Source organism: Pleurodeles waltl, chromosome 1_2, assembly GCF_031143425.1.
Source record: "Pleurodeles waltl isolate 20211129_DDA chromosome 1_2, aPleWal1.hap1.20221129, whole genome shotgun sequence".
Lineage (NCBI taxonomy): Eukaryota > Metazoa > Chordata > Amphibia > Caudata > Salamandridae > Pleurodeles > Pleurodeles waltl.
In genome coordinates this window covers 568,621,623-568,644,083 of record NC_090437.1, presented here as the reverse complement: position 1 = coordinate 568,644,083, position 22,461 = coordinate 568,621,623, and positions in this window count along the sequence as shown.

Below are 22,461 nucleotides of genomic sequence, written 5' to 3'. Positions count from 1 at the left end.
ATAATTAGATTCGAATGTTTAATTGAAGTAATTACATTCCAAGAAATGTGATTAAAATGAATGTTGATCTCCTGTGCCTCTTCCTCGGATCAAATTAATATTTTGTTGTTTGATAAGAGATTTAAAAAAAAATGTCCAGCCTTGGCTCTGTTATTCTCTCACTGGAAAATGTAACATTCCAGACCATGCTTCTGAAATCTTATTCTTTTACCAAGATGTTTTGCATTTAACAAAAAAAAACCTTGAATCAGATTACTTGTCTTTCGTTTATCTGAGCCCTCTCATCTCTGGGCTTGCAGCATGGCGTGCAGCAGCTTTGTGAACTCCACAGGTGTGGAGTTTCGACTCTGGTGATTTCTAATGTTAGTTTTTATAGGTAACCCATGCTCGCAAGCCCCCACGTGAAGCAGGAAACGACCCTGAGGCGGAATAACACCTGTGTCGCAAAAGTGGTTTTGAGTGTAATGTTTGCATGACCTGTGTTGTGCTAAAACGTGGTTGTGGGAAGGTCACATGACGAGTTACAGCATACTACGTTTTTTGCGTTAGTACGGCGCTATATTAATTTATGCAAAATCTGAAGACATTCTGACTATTTCTGTGCCTCACTTCGTTCCCTAAGATAACTCCGAACCACACTACATCGCAGGAGTTGAACGTTTCCGAAATTTCAGCTCGGCTCAGAACATCACACTGCATCCAGCTGTAACCAGCATAGTCTTCTGCTAGGGTCCGCAGCCACGACTGTGAGGTATAATGGCATGCCGGGGGGAAATGGTGCACATAATTGGATTAGTTCAATGGGATGCAATGGCAGTGCTGCGAGAAGGGAGGAAGGGAAGCTTGCAGACTGTAAAGGACACTTTAAAGGAATGAGCAAAGCTTTCCAGTCTTGGTGCACATAGTACAGTTAAGGGTTTTTGTACAAAATGTTTACTCATACATGCACACCTATGCGAGGAACAGAATGAATATAAAAGAGAAGCCATTCATTCTACCCAGCTTGTATTTACAGAAAGCGCACTCTCCCACAAATCATTGAAGTTGATACATTCACCCAGCACAAAAACATAATCTTCCAGACAACGGATGTCACAAGTGTGCCAACTGAATCAGACTTCTGTCTGCGATGGGACCCGCAGAATTACTAGGATTGGCACTCCAGACAACCTGTACTGTTGCAGTGACATTTTAGTGTCATCTTGTGTACTACGTAAATGCCTATTACACACATAACATAATATAACAAAACAAAACACGATGGCATGACATAACACATCCTAATAGAAAATGACATGACAACAAACGAGGGGACGAGAGGGAATTATTGAATGCGGTCTGGGGCCCTTACTCCTGAAAGAAACAATCTTTTTAAGTAGTTATAGTGGTCTTTTCTGCTAAAATCGCCATAAAGCCGAACTGACTCCTTGATCCAGTGTCATCCATTTAGCAAGGGGAATACTTTTTAAGGGATGCAAGAGCCTTCACCCATCTAGGTGGCATGTTCTATCATCGGCTACATCCTTGCTGGGTGGGCCCTGCAATACCCAGCGGGCTCTGAAGAACTGGAGTTCTTTTCTCCTCCTGGCCCGGTGTTTGCCTGAGCTCAGGTCACTGCCCTATTTAGATGTTTTTAAGGTTGGAGGGGGGTGGGGGTTAGACTCGGTGAAGATGTAGTTAAAATTGACCAAGGCACTCTCTTAGCAATGTTTATTCCTGACGAGTGTTTGTGCCAAGATTAAAACAAGCATTTGCAATGCAATGGGTCTTGCGTTTGCTTTCGTTAGAGCTATTAGTGTGGTAAATTCCTAACTGGACTTTTCTTGCCACACAAACTGAAAATAAAAAGTAAAACAGTTAACATAAGCGAACCGATTCAAAGCGCCGCCGTGAGTGCAAAGAGAGAGACAAAATGAAAAAGAAGTTCGCTCACAGTCAAAGTTATCGGCAAAAGTGCAATTATCCATGTAACAGGGTCGATGGCCAAGGCGGTAACAAAACCGCCCTAAGCAAGAACAAACATAAAGCAGTTACCAATGGAAACAAAGGATTTTTGAAAACCCATGAATGAGTGATAGTGATGGGTGTGCGGTGGGCGTAGTTAAAAGCCCAGATACATACCAACACGTCAGAAAAGCAGCGCTTGTGCGCTGCTATGCTCAACCTAAAAACCCCTACCCATTTCATGACAATGGAGTTTCCCACAACCAACTTTCTCTAGATTAAACTATTTAAGGAGAAACTTGTGGAACTACAAATGCCAACTCAAATCTACATTTCATGTCGAACATCAAATCGGTGAAGACGGTATTGGATTTGGATAATCTTCAGAATACCGAACAAACTGGGCAGCTGCAGAAGCACCCAGAGACACAGTACTTCCCAGCTGTAAAACCCAAGCTTCCTTCGGAAAGAACTCTGATTACCTTTCCAAAGATCTGTGTGTTTTTGTTCAGACAAGCACTCAGAATCTGATTCTTAAAGAAAGTTGTACTTCTGACATAGCTTGTCTACGAAACTGCATGGGTGCCCAGCATTGCTACTACTAACCTTTGGAGAATGGGAGGACAAAGTGGATCTTTCAGTGCCATGTGCAAGACAATAAATTACACTGATAGCTCTTTATGGATAACATTGTATTGAAGTTTATTGATTACACAGGTTGGGTATGGCAGTCCAATACACAGTTGACACCCATTTTTGAAAAGTTGGAGCTATCCTAACCAATAGGGGAAAGGGTGCTCACTTCTGGAACTCAATGGCTCTTTATCTAGGAACTACCTTGAACATCTTCAAAAAGAGCTTTGAAAAGCAACCACATAAAGGAGACACTTAACTCTCGACCAATTCCCCACTTGGACAACCATCTCACCCATTATTCTTGACTGCTCCTTTAAATAATTCCGTTTTTTTCTTGATGCATAAATGTACATATACTACTACAGATATCTTTATTTTTTTCTACACTGATAAAATATTTTGCCCTGCGTAGAAACACTTACTCATACATGACATATATGTGGTTATCCTTTCTGCTCCAACCCCGGAAACGCATTTGCTCTGGCCTTTTTCCGAAGTAATCAGACATATGTATCAGGCTGTGAATATTACTGTGGTATTTACTAACATTTTGCATGTCATGCAAAATGTTTGACTACCCACATAGTTGTGGGTTTGAGAAGTGATCTATGAACATCTCCATAGCGTACCACATTACACTGCTGCCTCTGGACAGAAGTAAAACTGGGTACTAGCACGGGCGAATGCGCCACCAAGCTTCAGAACATTCAATCTTCTAAAGATAAACTTGGAATTTCTACCTCCACGTAAAATTTTTACACTCAGAAATTCAACTCAGGTGCATCGTATGGTCTGTGAATCACCATCTCTACTTCAGTATATGCTCATTAAAACACCACTTCTCTGCGCTAAAACATCCAGTGAGTACACTGAAATGCTCATTCACGACACGTTGCCAGCAACCAAACGGCAGTTCGCAGTCCAAGCCAAAGCACTCCCAAAGCAAACAGCTTAATGATCAGTGTAGAAGGTTAATCATGGGATTTGCTAGTGCTTGACAGCAGCTACTCCGTGGTGCACAGCAATCTGTCAAGTTGAGCTTCTCTCAATGAGGGCAGATGCCAGGAGCCGGTAACAAGGGTAGTTTCACTGCTCATCTGTGGAAAACCAGAGACAACTGAACCATTCTGGACTGGTGCGTGCTGCAGAGAATAGGGCGCATGTGAGGAACAAACGCGCTGTGCTGCGTGTGTGGGAAACAATAAAACATTAACCTTATCTGCAAAACCAGTTTCAAATCCATGAGTGAGTGAGCGAGCCCTCATTTATTCACACTGTTGCCATGAAGGAATGCTGTGCTGCCAGACTCCCACAAACATTGAGCACAGGCTCCAGTGCGGCACGTGCATGTGATAGGCACAGCTGTCTCCAGGCAAACACAGGCGGGTACTGCCGCTCTCCACAGACACACTGCGTGTTTGGCATCATACATAACACACAAGTTAAAGTCACACAAAGTGTCACTTACAGAGCGCACCACACCGGAGTGCGTAATCTTTACGTAAACAGGGCATGACTCAGTGAAACTCTTTCCTGGCTGCGGTGTTGATAAAAGAAAACAAGCGAGATCGCGCTGCGATAAGAGAGAAAAAGTAGTCCACAAACCTGACGGGAAACTGCGAGCCTCGCCTGTTTTCTGTACTTGGTCGCTGCGCCTGAGGAGGGCTAACCACCAGAAAAGATATGTGGCCTTCCACTAATGAAAGCAAGCAGATTTTAACAGACAAGCCCACGAACCAATGAAAGACACTGACGTGACGTGGACGGGGCTCCGAGCCCTTTTCTAATTCCTAAAGCATCTCGCAAGCGATACGCATGCGCAAGCGCATGCGATGCAGGCTCGACCCTAACCAGGACTGGACCTATCAGGCATAAAGATGGTGGTTTTGCCTTTTCCCTAAAGTTAATCTCTGCTTAACTTTGCCGGTTTCGGCTGGTATAAGATGCAACACAGACAAATAGTACCAGGTATTCTGCACAAGGAAAACAAGATAACAATAGAATGAAGTAAGAAAGGTGTTGGTCCAACTCAATGTAGAAGACAGTGATATCGTTTTCAACTGCATTATGCCAGGAAAATGAAGAAATAAAACAAGGTTCATATATGGAAAGGATACTCTTTGTACATTAAAGAATATGGAATGTTGTTCCAGTTCAAAGGAATATGAGGAGAATCAGTCATTCCAGTGACAAAATCTCATCGTAGTTCAGTGGAACCTGTGGACTACTCTAAGGTGGCACAGGGTCATACTGGTTTTGGGTTTTCAGCCGCTCTTTGTTGTGAAATTCGGACTTTGAAAATTTAATGGAATTTGATCCTCTCTATCACTTTCGATCATGAGACCTTTTCCAGTAAGACAGTGTTACTGATGTATACATACAATTTAACATTACAAGCTATAAACTCCTCACAGAGGGACAAGGTTGTTCTTATTTCAAGGAACTCACACTTTTTTTGTGATAGGATTGACTGAGCCCTCGTAGTGTCATACAATCAACAAACGTGAAGCTTAGCAAAGCAAAAGACAAAGGGGGTCATTACAACATCGGTGGTAAAAGCCGCTTACTGCAGTGCAGAAGACCGCCAATACACCGCCGCGGAATACCGCCACAGCTATTATGACCCACATCTCGGAATCCGCCAAAATTCAGACACCCACACAACTCCGCCACCCCAAAGGTCAGTGATAAACTGGCGATAACAAAACCTCCACCGTCACGCCAACAGAAACACGCCCATGCTATTACGACACACAAATCCACGTGGCGGTCTTTCAACCGCGGTATTACATTGGCGGTACACACCGCCGCGCTCAAAATACACACACATCTCCAAACCACCGCCACATTGGACAATTCAAAATACACACAACTGATACACATACACACACCACTCCCACACACCCATTACAATATAAAACACACACCCACATCACCCACAAACCCCCACGACCAAAGATTTGAGGCAAGGGTGACAGAGAGAGCACAGCAATAGACAACCCCACCACACAGAGGCACACAACACCATCACCCACACAACATCCACACACAAAAGACCACACACCACTACACATCACCACACTCATCACCACATACACCACCCCACACATCACCTACACCACCCCATGGCACGCCAAAGACACCCCAGGTTTTCGCAGGAGGAGCTCAGGGTTATGGTGGAGGAAATTGTACGGGTAGAGCCACAGCTATTTGGATCACAGGTGCAGCACACCTCCATAGCTAGGAAGATGGAGCTATGGCGAAGAATCGTCGACAGGGTCAACGCAGTGGGACAGCACCCAAGAAATCGGGAGGACATCAGGAAAAGGTGGAACGAGCTACGGGGGAAGGTGCGTTCCGTGGTCTCCAGGCACAACATCGAGGTTCAGCGGACTGGCGGCGGACCCCCACCTCCTCCCCCACAACTAACAACACGGGAGGAGTAGGTCTTGACCATTATGCATCCAGAGGGCCTCGGAGGAGTCGGTGGAGGATGGGACACTGGTAAGTCAAATCTTAACTATCATATCCCTAACCCTACCTGCATGCTATCACACACCCCCACCCTCACCCCTCCCCTATCACTCCAACTCCTCACTAATGTACTAATAACACAAACCACACATCCCAACACCAAGCCCTGCATGACACAACAAAGCATGGACACGCATCACTAAAGCATGCCCACTGCACATACCCATAACAACCCCCCAACCATCATCACACAAGCCCCCACACAGGAATGCTAGCACTGGGGTACACGCTCACCCACCCATTGCACACCATGACACACACAGATGCAATAATCATGCTTTTACACCCCTGCAGGACCACTACCTAACGTCACCAGACAGGAGGGTCCAGACATCTTTAACCCACCCACAGAAGAGGCCCACAGTGATGACAGCAGCTCTGGCCAACTGTATCCAGATGACCAGCCCGGGCCATCCTGGGCCTCGGAACAGTCGGTTCCCCTCGCACAGGCACAGCCCAACACTGACCTTCCACCCTCTGGAAACACCAGCACAGCACCCACCCAGCGGGCCCATACCTCCGTTCCCAGGACACGTCAATCAGCTGTGTGTCCACCACTACAGGGAACCCAGGATAACCCACCACCCCAACAACAACAGGGACCTGGGGGCAGTGGCAGTGGGCACACGGTCCAGGGGACGGAGGCCCAGGAACACAGGGGAACTGGGAGGGCTGCTGTGCGACAGGGGGCGGACAGGCCAAGGGAACCCACTCTCCACGAGGCCCTCTCCTCCATCATGGGAGCATACCACCACTCCCAGGAGACGATGGCGACGGTCCTGGCCAAGTTTCAGGAGATCCAGCGCATGCAGGAGGAACTGTATTTGGGGTTCAGGGAGGAGCTCAGAACCATCATAGGGGTGCTGAAGGACATACAGAAGACCATGAGGGACACCGTGGCACTCCAAGGGGCCCCTGACACTAGCCTGGACGATGAACTGCCCACCACCTCCGCCGGCGCTAGTGGACAGGACGCCCCGCCACAGGACCACCACACCAGCACCCCACCCCCTGCAGACGGAAAACTACCCCACAAGCGGTCCCTGAGATCCAGGAACAGGACAGAGCAAGATGGCAAGACCCCCGCCAGGAAATGAGACCACCCTGATTGTCATCCCACTGTCCCACTTTGTTACCCTGTCCAGATTGGAACTGTTCCAGCTCTACTTCCTATGCCCATATGGGCAGTGCACCTGTGAGACTAATAGACTGGACTCTGCCGTGGACATTCCTCCACCATCACCCATCACCATTTTGCCACCACCTCCAATAATTAGCACTTCAATAAACACCCTTGAACCACAAAACAGTCAGTCTGTGATTATGAAAATGTGTATTATCTATGACAATGACAAAATCCATTCGAAAATGTAATGTCAACATACCTATGTCACACATCACAAGCCCATGAAGGATGCAAGCAGATGACACACGTTGGTAACCACACCTGTGAAACCGTATGGGAAATGTACTACTCAGTTAGCATATACTGCTTCTAATTGACTGACAGGATAGAGGTAGAAGTGTGAAAGTAAATGTAATAGTAAAAAAATTGTTCTCACCTGTGTGTCACTGGAAATATTGCTGTATGACAGAGTCCCTGTTATCAATGTCTTCTTCCTCTGCTTCCTCCTCATCACTGTCCACAGGCTCCACAGCTGGCACAACACCGTCATCTGGACCATCCTCCTGCAGAAAAGGCACCTGGCGTCGCAAAGCAAGATTGTGAAGCATAGAGCAGGCGATGATGATCTGGCACACCTTCTTTGGTGAGTAGAATAGGGAACCACCTGTCATATGGAGGCACCGGAACCTGGGCTTCAGGAGGCCGAATGTGCGTTCGATCACTCTCCTAGTCCGCCCATGAAGGATGCAAGCAGATGACACACGTTGGTAACCACACCTGTGAAACCGTAAGGGAAATGTACAACTCAGTTTGCATATACTGCTTCTAATTGACTGACAGGATAGAGGTAGAAGTGTGAAAGTAAATGTAATAGTAAAAAAATTGTTCTCACCTGTGTGTCACTGGAAATATTGCTGTATGACAGAGTCCCTGTTATCAATGTCTTCTTCCTCTGCTTCCTCCTCATCACTCTCCACAGGCTCCACAGCTGGCACAACACCTTCATCTGGACCACCCTCCTGCAGAAAAGGCACCTGGCGTCGCAAAGCAAGATTGTGAAGCATAGAGCAGGCGATGATGATCTGGCACACCTTCTTTGGTGAGTAGAATAGAGAACCACCTGTCATATGGAGGCACCGGAACCTGGGCTTCAGGAGGCCGAAGGTGCGTTCGATCACTCTCCTAGTCCGCCCATGGGCCTCATTGTAGCGTTCTTCTGCCCTGGTCCTGGGATTCCTCACTGGGGTCAATAGCCATGACAGGTTGGGGTAACCAGAGTCCCCTAATAGCCACACACGGTGCCTCTAAAGTTGACCCATCACATAAGGGATGCTGCTATTCAGCAGGATGTAGGCGTCATGCACTGAGCCAGGGAACATAGCATTTACCTGCGAGATGTACTGGTCTGCCAAACATACCATCTGTACATTCATCGATGGATAACTCTTCCGGTTCCTGTACACCTGTTCACTCCAGTGGGGGGGGGACCAAAGCCACATGGGCCCCATTAATGGCACCTATGATGTTAGGGATATGTCCCAGGGCATAGAAGTCACCTTTAACTGTAGCCAAATCCTCCACCTGAGGGAAAACGATGTAGCTCCTCACGTGTTTCAGCAGGGCAACCAACACTCTGGACAACACGTTGGAAAACATAGACTGGGACATCCCTGATGCCATGGCCACTGTTGCTTGAAATTACCCACTTGCAAGGAAATGGAGTACTGACAGCACCTACACTTGAGGGGGGATTCCTGTGGGATGGCGGATTGGTGATATCAGATCTGGCTCCAACTGGGTACACAGTTCCTGGATTGTGGCACGGTCAAACCTGTAGGTGATGATTAAATGTCGCTCCTCCATTGTCAACAGGTCCACCAGCGGTCGGTACACCGGAGGATTCCGCCACCTCCTCACATGTCCCAGCTGACGGTGCCTAGGAAGAACAACAGCGACCACAGAGTCAAGCAACTCAGAGGTATGTACCCACAGCTACACAGTTCACAAAACATAATCCAAAAAGTTGTCTGTAAGTGTGTTGAGTCCAGGCCTAGGTATGTGTGACGCAGTTGTAAATGAAGCCATGTGGGCCCCTGAAATGGCGGCTGCCTGACCTCTAAACTGGGACAATTGGATGTGATGTATCTGCGCTGGCGTTGTACACCGTCGCAGTAGGCGGTCGAAGACCGCGGCGCAATGCTGCATTGGTTAACATTGGACCCTATGGGTCCCAGGAACCAATGACGAAGTGCGCCGGAGGTGATGATACGCACCGGCGTGGATGTCACTGCCGCGGATGTGACCGCCATTTTCTATCTGTTAATCACTCGATACCTGATCTTCGATAGGAGAGGACCTACACTGCAAGTGCTGCTGTGACCTCGGTCTGGAAGAGAAAATGGCTCGTGCGTCTGGGGAAAGGGCCCCTGCGTTCACTGCACAGGAGTTGGAGAAGCTCGTGGACTACGGTCCTCCAGACCAACAGGTGAGTACATAGGGTGCAAGTTGTATGGGCTATGCCTGTGTGGAGAGGGCTGGATGTAAGTAGGAATGGGGCAGAGTTATGCGAGCATGAAGGACTGTGAATGCATGCGCCACATTGCAAGGGCAGGGATGGGGGCCACTCACTTCGACGGTGCTGTTGCTAATGACTTCTCTTCTTCCCTTGTACATGTCATGTAGGTCAGCGCCCACCAGAAGAAGGATATTTGGCGTGCCATCGCTAAGGAAGTCCGGACCCTGGGGGTCCACCAGAGACGGAAGACCCACTGCTGTAAAATATGGGAGGACATTCGTCGCTGGAGCAAGAAGATGGCGGAGGCTCAGCTGGGGATGGCCTCCCAACGTGGGAGGGGTGCCCGTCGCACCATGACCCCCCTGATGTACCGGATCCTGGCAGTGGCCTACCCTGAGTTGGATGGGCGCTTGAGGGCATCACAGGAGACACAAGGGGGTGAGTACACTCACATTCTGATGACTTTGCACGCAGTGGAGGAGTCTGGGTGGGGGAGGAGGGCTGTGGGTTTCCCTAGGCCAGGGCGAGTTCCGTAGGCTAGGCCCCTCCAGAATGCAGGCCATGTGCCACTCCACCCCACCTCTGTAGAGTGCCAAGTACAGGTGTACATGCCCCTGTGTCATCTATGTGGACAGATGACACTCATAGCCATGTAGGCCACATCCCAGGAACTGCATCTGTAGAGGCCAAGAGCACGGTGTAGTGCAGGGGGCTGCTGTTTCTGTATTGTCCGCCAACGGTTGCGGTAAGCCATGCACTTAACCTGTCTTCATTCTGTTTCCCCACTCCTTTTTGTGCTTTTGTGCATCAGCATCATCAGGCAGAGGTACAGTGGCACCGGAGCACGAGGGAGCTGCATCCCTCATGGCCATGGAGGGCCAGACCACGGACTCCGAATACACCAGTGGGACGGAGGGCGAGGGGAGCATCACGTCGGTCACCGGATCAGCAACCAGCGACACGGACTCGTCCTCCGATGGGAGCTCCCTTGTGGTGGTGGCACCATCTGTGCCCCCCACTTCTACAGGTACAGCCGCCACCCCCCCTACCAGCACCGCCCTCCCAGCAGCCCCTTAGCCTTCGCTCCGTGCCCGCTCACCCAGGAGGGTGGGCATCACCTTCGCCCCAGGCACCTCAGCCCCTCCCCCTGTCACCCCTGCTGCCCTCAGTGAGGAGGCCATTGACCTCCTCAGGTCACTCACTGTTGGGCAGTCTACCATTGTGAATGCCATCCAGGGTGTTGAAAGGGAGTTGCAACACAGTAATGCATTCCTGGAGGGCATTCATTCTGGTCAGGCTGCCCTTCATCGAACCCTGCAATCTCTGGCCTCAGCACTGATGGCAGCCATTGTTCCTGTGTCTAGCCTCCCCCCTCCAATTTCCTCCACCCAGACCCAGACCCAATCCCCTGTACCCCAGCCTATCCTAAGCACACCATCAGACCAGCATGCACACACCTCAACACACAAAAGTGGCTCTGGCAAACATAGGCACCACACATCCCACAGGCACTCACACAAGCATTACCCACATCCAGACACAGCAACATCCACTGCCTCCACTGTGTCCCCCTCCTCGTCGTCTCCCTCCTCCCTCCCAGTGTCGTCTACACTCTCACCTGCATGCACTACATCTACAGCCACTAGGACTCGCACCAGAACACCCAGCACCACACCCCACTCACCTGCACTCACCACCCCCACTACCATTTACACGTCCCCTTTGTCCTCTCCAAGTGTGTCTGTGACTCCCCCTCCCAAAGTACACAAACGCGGGCACCCACACACCCAACATCCATCCACCTCACGACAGCCTCCAGAACATGCACCTGCACCCAAAACATCTAAAGTTACACCTCCTACAACCACCTCCTCTTCCTCCACTCCCAGACCCCCTCCAGCTACCCGTCCCAGTGTTCGTCAGAAACTTTTCCTGAGCAACGTTGACCTCTTTCCCACCACCCCCCCCTCCAATTCATAGGTCCCGTACTAGCACCTCAGCCAAAAAAAGTCAGGTTCCAGTGGTGCGTGTTAGAGGTATGTGGAGTGCACCGGGAACCAGGGCAGCCAGTGTGACACGGAGCCAAAGCACTGCCAGTCCACTCCCTGTAAAGCACCAGAAGTTGGACAGTGCCCGACGGGAGAGGGTGAAGACTCCTGCCGGCAAAGCTGCTCACAAGCATCCCAGAGGGAGTGCAGAGTCAGCTGTGACTCCTCCCAAGGTGGTGAAGGGGCAGAAGAAGTCTCCAAAATCTGGTAAGAGCAGCACGGCGGAGAAGGCCGCCATCCTCCCCGCTGGCCAGGACACCACCGCCAGCCCCATCGTCACTGGTCCGGAGACCACCGCCAGAGTCAGTGCCCAGGAGGGCAGCACTCTCGTCACTGGTCCGGAGACCACCGCCAGAGTCAGTGCCCAGGAGGGCCCCGGCAGCCACAGCCCGCTGGGCACTGAGGGACCGTCATGCCACACACCGCTGCACAGGTCAGAAACTGCAAAGTCAAGCACCGCTGAACAGGGCAAAGACCGCCATGGCAAGCACCGCTGAACAGGTCAGAAACTGCAAAGTCAAGCACCGCTGAACAGGACAAAGACCGTCATGGCATGCACCGCTGAACAGGGCAAAGACCGCCATGGCAAGCACCGCTGAACAGGTCAGAAACTGCAAAGTCAAGCACCGCTGAACAGGGCAAAGACCGCCATGGCATGCACCGTTGAACAGGGCAAAGACCGCCATGGCAAGCAGCACTGAACAGGTCAGAAACTGCAAAGTCAAGCACCGCTGAACAGGGCAAAGACCGCCATGGCAATCACCACTGAACAGGGCAAAGACCGCCATGGCAAGCACCGCTGAACAGGTCAGAAACTGCAAAGTCAAGCACCGCTGAACAGGGCAAAGACCGCCATGGCAAGCACCGCTGAACAGGTCAGAAACTGCAAAGTCAAGCACCGCTGAACAGGGCAAAGACCGCCATGGCATGCACCGCTGAACAGGGCAAAGACTGCCATGGCAAGCACCGCTGAACAGGTCAGAAACTGCAAACTCAAGCACCGCTGAACAGGGCAAAGACCGTCATGGTATGCACCGCTGAACAGGGCAAAGACCGCCATGGCAAGCACCGCTGAACAGGTCAGAAACTGCAAAGTCAAGCACCGCTGAACAGGGCAAAGACCGCCATGGCATGCACCGTTGAACAGGGCAAAGACCGCCATGGCAAGCAGCACTGAACAGGTCAGAAACTGCAAAGTCAAGCACCGCTGAACAGGGCAAAGACCGCCATGGCAATCACCGCTGAACAGGGCAAAGACCGCCATGGCAAGCACCGCTGAACAGGGCAAAGACCGACATGGCAAGCATCGTTAGCCCATGTACAGCTGGGACAGTGACGGAACTGGGACCGTCACGGGGAGCGTGATGCACTCTGGGCACCAGTCCCCCTCCAGAACCAGTGGAGAACTGCATCCACTACCTGAATCCTTCACAGGATGAAGCACTCTGGGCACCAGTCCCCCTCCAGAACCAGTGGAGACTGTTATCCACTTGAGAGACTGTGGCTTTGCACTCCCCAGGATGGAACAGTGGGCAACCCACCCACTGTTATCGAGTTGAGAGACTGTGGCTTTGCACTCCCCAGGATGTAACAGTGGGCAAACCACCCACTGTTATCGAGTTGAGAGACTGAGGCTTTGCACTCCCCAGGATGGTACAGTGGGCAAGCCACCCACTGCAGAGACTTGAGAGACTGTGGCTTTGCACTCCCCAGGATGGTACAGTGGGCAAGCCACCCACTGTAGAGACTTGAGAGACTGTGGCTTTGCACTCCCCAGGATGGAACAGTGGGCAAACCACCCACTGTAGAGACTTGAGAGACTGTGGCTTTGCACTCCCCAGGATGGAACAGTGGGCAACCCACCCACTGTTATCGAGTTGAGAGACTGTGGCTTTGCACTCCCCGGGATGGTACAGTGGGCAAGCCACCCACTGTAGAGACTTGAGAGACTGTGGCTTTGCACTCCCCAGGATGTAACACTGGGCAAACCACCCACTGTAGAGACTTGAGAGACTGCGGCTTTGCACTCCCTATGATGGAACAGTGGGCAACCCACCCACTGTAGAGACTTGTGAGACTGTGGCTTTGCACTCCCCAGGATGGAACAGTGGGCAACCCACCCACTGTAGAGACTTGAGAGACTGCGGCTTTGCACTCCCCAGGATGGAACAGTGGGCAAGCCACCCACTGTAGAGACTTGTGAGACTGCGGCTTTGCACTCCCCAGGATGGAACAGTGGGCAACCCACCCACTGTAGATACTTGAGAGACTGTGGCTCTGCACTCCCCAGGATGGAACAGTGGGCAACCCACCCACTGTTATCGAGTTGAGAGACTGTGGCTTTGCACTCCCCGGGATGGTACAGTGGGCAAGCCACCCACTGTAGAGACTTGAGAGACTGTGGCTTTGCACTCCCCAGGATGTAACACTGGGCAAACCACCCACTGTAGAGACTTGAGAGACTGTGGCTTTGCACTCCCCAGGATGGTACAGTGGGCAAGCCACCCACTGTTATCGAGTTGAGATACTGTGGCTTTGCACTCCCCAGGATACATCAATGGGCACGGAGCCCCGTCGTTGATCTGGCGTGGTGCTGTAATCCGGCTGAGGTGCCCCCCGTCCCTTCCCCCTGAGGTGCCTGTTGTATTTCTATCTGATGCCCCTCCAGTGTTCTCTCCGTTTGTGGACAGGTATCTAGTGTGGGCCTCGCCCATGCATTGTGGGCCCAGTGGTCCACGGACATTGAATTGTGCATGCCTGCACTACTAATCGTGATGTATATATTTGGAATGTGTATATATTTCTGTATATATGAGCTTACTGTATTTGGATATATTACAATGGTTCAAGTAATTTGGTTTTGTCTTTGCATTCTTCCGGGGGTTTGGGGGTTGTTACTGTGATGTTTGGAAATGCATTGGTGTGTGTGTTGTAGTGTGCGAGGGTCGGGTTGAGGGTGGGGGTGTTGCGTGTGTGTAACCGTGACTTTTGCCTCCCCCCCTCCCCTATGTCGTAGGTGCAGTACTCACCGTTGTCTTCGGCGCCGCCGTTGCTGGTGTTCGTAGAGGAGCAGGAAGACAAGCGCAGGGAGTATTTGGAGTTCCGGCTCCATGGTGCCCTCCTTCCTCGTGGAGTGGGTTAAGGTGAGCGTTTTCCCATTGCAAAAGCTGTTTCCGCCGTGTTTTTATCCACGGTGAATCCGCCCCGGAAAAGGTGGCGGATTGGTGGGTTGTAATACTGTGGGCGGTACTTTCTCTTCTGCCTGTCTGTTGGCGATGACCGCCGCGCTGCTTGTCTGTGCCGCCGTGGCGGTTGGAGTGTTGAAGTGGCTGTCTATGTTGGCGGTTTCCGCCACGGTCATAATTCCCTTTTTTTTTCCGCAGGCCTGTTTGCGGTATTACTGCAGCTTTAACACCGTCCACCAGGGTTGTAATGACCCCCAAAGTGTTTACTGCATATATGGAAAGGGTCCTTTAGACTGTGCCTGGCGTGTGATCAGCTCATCTGCTAGGACCTATTGGTAAACAATCTGTGTCCTTAAAGATCCACGCCGTCGTGGTTGATGTCTGTTCTTCAGATGTGCGTTAACTGGCATTATGGGAGCACGTTCGATGAAAATGTTAGCTATTCCCCATGTCATGGGGTTTATCCAGCATTGTAAGCTTGTTCGCAGAAACAACCCTCCAAGTTCATTTTCTGTAGAACCACAAAATAAGGAGATGTTGAGAGTTTTCTCCCAGTGTTAGAGGTCATTGCATTGTTTCTTTTTTTCTGACTGTCGTGGTTTAAATGGCAGTCCAGAATGAAAAGAAAAAAAGCTTTGGAAAGGTGCCACAAATAGGACTGGCCTTCTGGTGCTTTAAAGCTGTTGAACCCATAGCTGAATAAGGGCTGCTGGGTGAAATATTTCTAATAGCAGAGCCAGAAGTAAGTCTGTAGTGAGAAACCAGGTTGTGGCCTCACTTCTAACTGAGGTGTTATGGTGAATAAACAGCATCAACCAGCTTATCATAAGTGCCTCACATCTTCCACCCCACTGAAATAACCCTTAAAACGTTCAGTAAATGGGTAAAACTGTTTAGGCTGTCTTCTTTACTTTTCTTTAGTTTCTGATTCCTCAATAGTGATTTCATTGAAAACAGTTTACTGCAGCCTATTAAAAGGGGATGGCAACAATCCACCTAATATGGATATTCATTCTCACAATATTCTTTCTATTAAAAGACATTTCCTTCAGTTGACGGCAAAAGTTTTCAGCTCGGCACTATTTTACTTCTGGCCCCAACAGTCTCAGTAGGAAATTTCAGCAGTAGGCCAAGGAAGTTATGGTGCCCTTATGGTTGGTAAGCCAACCTGCAGGGTCTGAAGAGGCTGTCTGTCCACTAGCCTTTTGTGACCCACCTACCAAGTTGCGAATTTTCCACTGTGTCAGCTGGGAAATTTTGACAAAGGTTTGCATGGTTAACATGGTGGTCACAAACATAAAAAATGTGTTTCATAAGCCCATTTTTGAACAGGGAGGGTCTTCTGGTGCATTTTAGCTATCGGTCCTATAGTGAACGTACCACAAGCTAAAGATTTCAGGCAGCAGAACCAACTGAGATTCCGTCATTTCAAACCTGTCACTTCCTGCAGCTATAAATGAGGCGGGGGAACCCCGGGATTAGCAGAGAGAGACCTCAACCACTTCCACAAAACCCTACATGAACTCGCAAGTATTCAAAATCTATAGGTGCCTGTTCTGGAAACTGCTTTAAAGGCCTGAATCTAGGTCTTGTGTACAGAGAATCAGGCAGAAAACAGGTCTACTTTGGAGATTTACTACAGCAAAGAAGCGACCTTCCTTCGTCTTATCTCATTTGCAGGCTTGAAATAGGGAGCAGTGGGACCAACATGTTTTGGGAAGGGAAAGATCCCCGTTATGGTTCAAGAGTGCATGCATTTGTGCCTTGTACCCCTCATGTGGTGTGCCTGTGGCTGTTTTTGACTTTAGGCCTCAGTACACAAGGCAATCAAGTTCATATGATGAGGACCCACTGTGAAAAGGAATAGAAACCAGAGATGGGCCTTGTGGTTTGGAAGGACACACCATGTAGACATCCTTTACTGACTACCTACTGTCAGCGCAATGATCTGTGGAGAACTGACAGTGATTGCCACCACTGACTCTACCTGCAGAATGGATATTTTCTTTGTTGCCTGCACACGGAGATTTGAATACTGGCCTCTCCTTTTTTCAGATTGTCTTCTAACCACTACAAACAGGTTCTTTGCTTCAGCTATTTGGGACATGAATGTTGTCTGCATGGTTAACATGCGTATGTGTAGAAGGAAAATATGTACTCCCCTCCCAGGAATCCATCTCAGATCATATTTGTGTGAATGGTACATATACTGGATTTTGGATGGAGACTGCTAGACAGCTACGTGAATTACAGGGCTCCCCAGAAGCAATGTTGAGGTCCTTTTAAATAGACCGTACTCAAGGATGGGAAGGCTTTCGGACAGAGGGTCTCTTTGCAGTACCGGGTCAGCTCTTGCCCCCTTCCTTCTTGTCTTCCTCAGGGGTGCTACCCTTAAAATGTTCAGAGGTGGCTTTTGCCCCCACTCGATGTATCTGCACAAAGTTTTAATGAAGAGCCAAAATGGGTAAACCTTTTTTGGAAAGTCACATGCAGATTCATTAAACTGTGCCAGAGCTAAGAAAGAAACAAAATAGGCCTCTCAATTAGTCAATCAATTAATCAATCAATCGATCAATTAGGTATTATTGTATAGCGCGGCTTGACACCTGAGTGGGTATTCAGGCACTTGCTGCAGGTGTTAATTTGAGAAGTCAGAATTTCATTCCCTTTCTGAAGTGAGTCAGTGAGGGTGCACTGCAGAGGTAGAGCGCATTCCAGGCTTTGGTGATGAAGAAAGAGGAGTGTCCTCTAAAGCGGCAGCAGCATATGCATGGTATCATTGCAAGGGCGATGTGTGCCAAGCAGATGCTGCTGGTCATTTGGTGGCCATGAAGGTGGTGGTTCAGGTGGGCGGGTCCCTGGTTATGGAGGGCTTTGTAGGCATGGGTCAGGAGCTTGAAGTGGTATCTTTTCTGGATTGTGAGCCACTCGATGTCCTTCAGGTGGTGGGTGATGTGGGTTCCATTGGGCAGGTTGAGGATCAGTCCGGCAACTACGTTCTGGATCATTTGGAGTCTCTGCATGACTTTGGTGGTGGTGCCTGTGTAGAGTACATTGCCATAGTCCAGTTGGCTGGTGATGAGGGCCTGAATCACTGTCTTCCTTGTGCTGATGGGAAGCCTCTTAAAGATCTTATGGAGCATACAGAGTGTGTGGAAGCAGGCTGAGGAAACCGTGTTTGACCTGTTTTTTTATGGAGCGTTCACTGTTGAGAATGATGCTGAGGTTGCGTATGTGATCTTGCAGTGTGGGGGTGGATCCAAACATTGCTGGCAACCAGGAGTCATCCCAGATGGTTGTCTGCAGAAGATCAGAACCTCCATTTTGTCAGCTTCAGGCTGTTGTCTTTCATCCAGGCAGATAGGTTCTTCCTACGTTTGTGGAAGTTGGTCTTCGTCTTGGTGGTGTCTGTTGTGAGCGAGAGGATGAGCTGTGTGTCATCAGAGTAGGAAATTATGTTGATTTTGTGTGATCTCACAATATCTGCGTGGGGTGTCATGAAGACTTTGAAGAGTGTTGGGCTTTGGGAAGAGCCTTTAGGAACACCACAGATGGTATGCTTGACCTGTGAGTTGAAGGGTTGAGGCGGATGCTCTGGGTGCATCCCATGAGGAAGGTTGCCACCCATCTGAGTGCATCGTTTGTGAACCTAATCTTGTGTGGTCAGTTGATCAGTGTGTGGTGGGAGGTGGTGTTGAAGGTAGCAGAGAGGTAGAGCAGGATCAGGGCAACTGCTTCTCCTCTGTTGAGCAGGGGCGGAGGCCATCTGTTGTGGTGATGAGAGCTATCTCTGCACTATGATTGGCCCTGAAGCTTGATTGGGATGGGTCTAGCAGGTTGTTTCTCTCCAGGTGATTGGTAAGTTGGAGGTTGCTGGCCTTTTCCAGGAATTTGGCAGGTAGCAGAGAGATTTGGCAGTAATTCTGGTACTCGATGGGGTCTGCACAGGGCTTCCTACAGAGGGATCTGATCCCCGTGTGTTTCCAAGCTGATATAGTTTCTTCTGAGTTTCAAGATCCTGTGGGGACAGGGGTTGATGGGTGCTCCCGAGTGGATAGGGCTCATGAGTGTGATTGTGTTCAGTGTGTTGACATGTCCCTATGCGGTGAGAGTGTGGTTGGTGATGGAGGTTGATGGGATGCTGGGGAGGTCACGGGTTGGGGATCAAAGTTACTGTAGATGGTTTCTATCTAGTTGTGGAAGTGGTCAGCGAGGGCATCGCAGAATTCTTGAGGGTGGGGTGGAGCTGTCGATGGTTGATGGGCTGGCACACTCTCTGATGATGGAGAAGAGATCTTTGGTTTGTTTAGTGCTGTCCTCAATCCGGCTTGTCAGGGCCCCTTTTTTTGTGGCTTTGGAAAATCTTAGCTAACTATACAGTACCTACACATTGGTGAATGAGATACAACTTCAGCAAAGAAAAGTTATGGCAAGAAGTACAGAGTGAGGAGAGATATTTTAATCACTCCTAACCATATACATATCCTGATTGTGTACACTTTGCCATCACTTTTCTTTGTTGAAGCTGTAACTCCTTGATAAATTAACCTTCATTTTCTATAAATGACAACCACAGGCACTAAGGAGTACTTCACTGAGAAGCAAAACCAAGCAAGAAGGCCACTCTTGGGAAAATGTGCTGTCAGACAGTGTAGTAATGTTGCGCCTGAGTCGAACAACACATCAAGTCCATATTGTTTAGTTTAATGTATTGGTCAAGATATTCAGCATCATTTCATATAATTCATAAATTAATTCATTTCTCAAGCCAGAAATAAGGAATCAATTGTACCTGCAGTTTCCCCTTTTCCTTAAAACTATTTACTGAATTACTTTTGCTGCTCCTTCATACATGTGCATAATGTGTCCATCTGACTAACACTCAGGGCCATATTTATACTTTTCGACGCACAACTGCGCCAACGCAGTTGTGCGTCAAAAAATCTAACGCCGGCTAACCCCATTCTGAAGCGCCATGCGGGCGCCGTATTTATTCAATGACGTTAGCCGGCGTTAGTCGGCGGAGCTGCCTGGTGTGCGTAAAAAAAAATGACGTATACCAGTCAGCGCCGGCGTAGGGGAATATGGAGCTTGGGCGCCAAAAAATGGGGCAAGTCAGGCTGAGGCAAAATGTTCGACTCAACCCGATTTGCGCCATTTTTCTTGACTCCCAACCCCCATTTAAATGACTCCTGTCTTAGCAAAGACAGGAGTCATGCCCCCTTGCCCAATGGCCATGCCCAGGGGACTTCTGTCCCCTGGGCATGGTCATTGGGCATAGTGGCATGTAGGGGGGCACAAATCAGGCCCCCCTATGCCACAAAAAAAATAAACAAAATTACTTACCTGAGCTTACCTTATGTTCCCTGGGATGGGTCCCTCCATCCTTAGGCGTCCTCCTGGGGTGGGCAAGGGTGACAGGGGGGTTCCCTGGGGGCATGGGAGGGCACCTCTGGGCTCCTTCCGAGCCCACAGGTCCCTTAACGCCTGCCCTGACCAGGCGCTAAAAAACGACGCAAAAGCGGCTGGATGTCATTTTTTTGGACCCGCCCACTCCCGGGCGTCATTTTTGCCCGGGAGTGTAAATACGGCGCACATGCCTCGGAGTCACTTTTTTAGACGGGAACGCCTACCTTGCATATCATTAACGCAAAGTAGGTGTCCACTCAAATAAATGACGCAAACCCCATGGACTTTGGCGCTAGACGCGTCTAACGCCAGAGTATAAATATGGAGTTCGTTTTGCGTCGAATTTGCGTAAAAAAAAACAACGCAAATCCGGCGCAAATGGAGTATAAATATGGCCCTCAGTTTTTCAAGTTGGCTATATGTCTTGCTTCTTTCACATTTATATTAAGATTCCCTACTCTTTTGCACAGTTTTGGCAGTGACTTTCCTATTAGGTGGCCCTTTAACTATTTTCACATTGCTAACAGAGGGAGGAGTGGTGATGTTTCTGTTTACCTTATTTAAAAAAAAAAAATTCTGGTAATTTAGCATTTTTTGCAAAGTTGAGTGCTTCTTTAACTTTTGTTTTTTTGTAGCTATAAGATTTTTTCCATGTTTTTTTTCACAACATCTGACAAGAGGCTAATCTTGGATTTGGTATTTCGTAAAGTTATCAACCTTGCATGTTACAGCAAGACTGTGAAGTGCAGCTACAAATGAATGGATGCTTTTATGTGGCTGTTGTTTCCAGGTAAAAGAACATGTATGTGTAATTACAATAATGGCCTGCAGGTGAAGTTATTTTTGAAGAAGTTTGATGTTCTCCTAAAAATCATACAGTTCACTGTCGCGTAATTGTCACTCCACAGTGGGTCCAAACTGAAATACTGACATTCAGCATACAAGTATTTCCATGTAGGGTTAAATATCAAACCATCAATTGCATTCAAATAGGTGTAGGATTTATTTTACCCTGCCTATTTGATCAAAGGAGAGATGCTATGATGTAAATAATTACAACAAATAACAAACAAGAAATGCATGAATTAGAGTTACTTAAAACTTTGGCCCATTAATGTATCATCCAAAGCAGCAGTAGATGGCTTTAATCCATATACGTTTCCAGCTACAGGCTCCAGGATCAAGCAAGGAGAGAGCATGAGATGCAACTGCAGTCCATGGTTCAGGTACATGCTACTAGAAAAAGACACCATGGACAACAGTGGAATCCCAAAGACCAAAGAACATATCACAAAGTGAAACCTCTAAAAATCAATAAATACACCTAGCAACATCTCCCTTACCACAAAACGATACAAATAACAATACATGAAAGTAAACATAAAGAGGAGTTTAATGAATTACAAAGGAAAAGGTTAATGCATTCAATATTTTTCATAGTTTTCAAATTCTCTTGGTGACATCAGATTGCTGTTGGACCTGCCAGCCTTAGAGTGGTCACCCCCAACTTTTTGCCTGCCTCTCTCCCTCTACTTTCCCGACACTGTTTTTGCTGGTTTTAGGACTCTGCACACTTTACCACTGCTAACCAGTGCTAAAGTGCATATGCTCTTTCCCTTAAACACAGTAACATTGGCTCATACCTAATAAGCATATTTAATTTACTGGTAAGTCCCTAGTAAAGTGCACTACATGTGCCCAAGGCCTGTAAATTAAATGCTACTAGTGGGCCTGCAGCACTTATTGTGCCACCCACATAAGTAGCCCCTTAACCATGTCTCAGGCCTGCCATTGCAAGGCCTGTGTGTGCAGTTTCACCGCAAATTCGACATGGCATTTAAAAGTGCTTTCCAAGCCTTAAGCTCCCCTTTTTCTACATATAACTCATCTCTAATGTAGGCCTTAGGTAACCCATAGGACAGGGTGCTCTGTAGGTAAAAGGCAGGACATACACCTGTGTGTTTTATATGTCCTGGTATTGGTATACCCCTAAATTCGCTTCCCACTACTGTGAAGCCTGCTCCTTTCATAGGCTAGCATAAGGGCTTCCCTCATACACTGTTT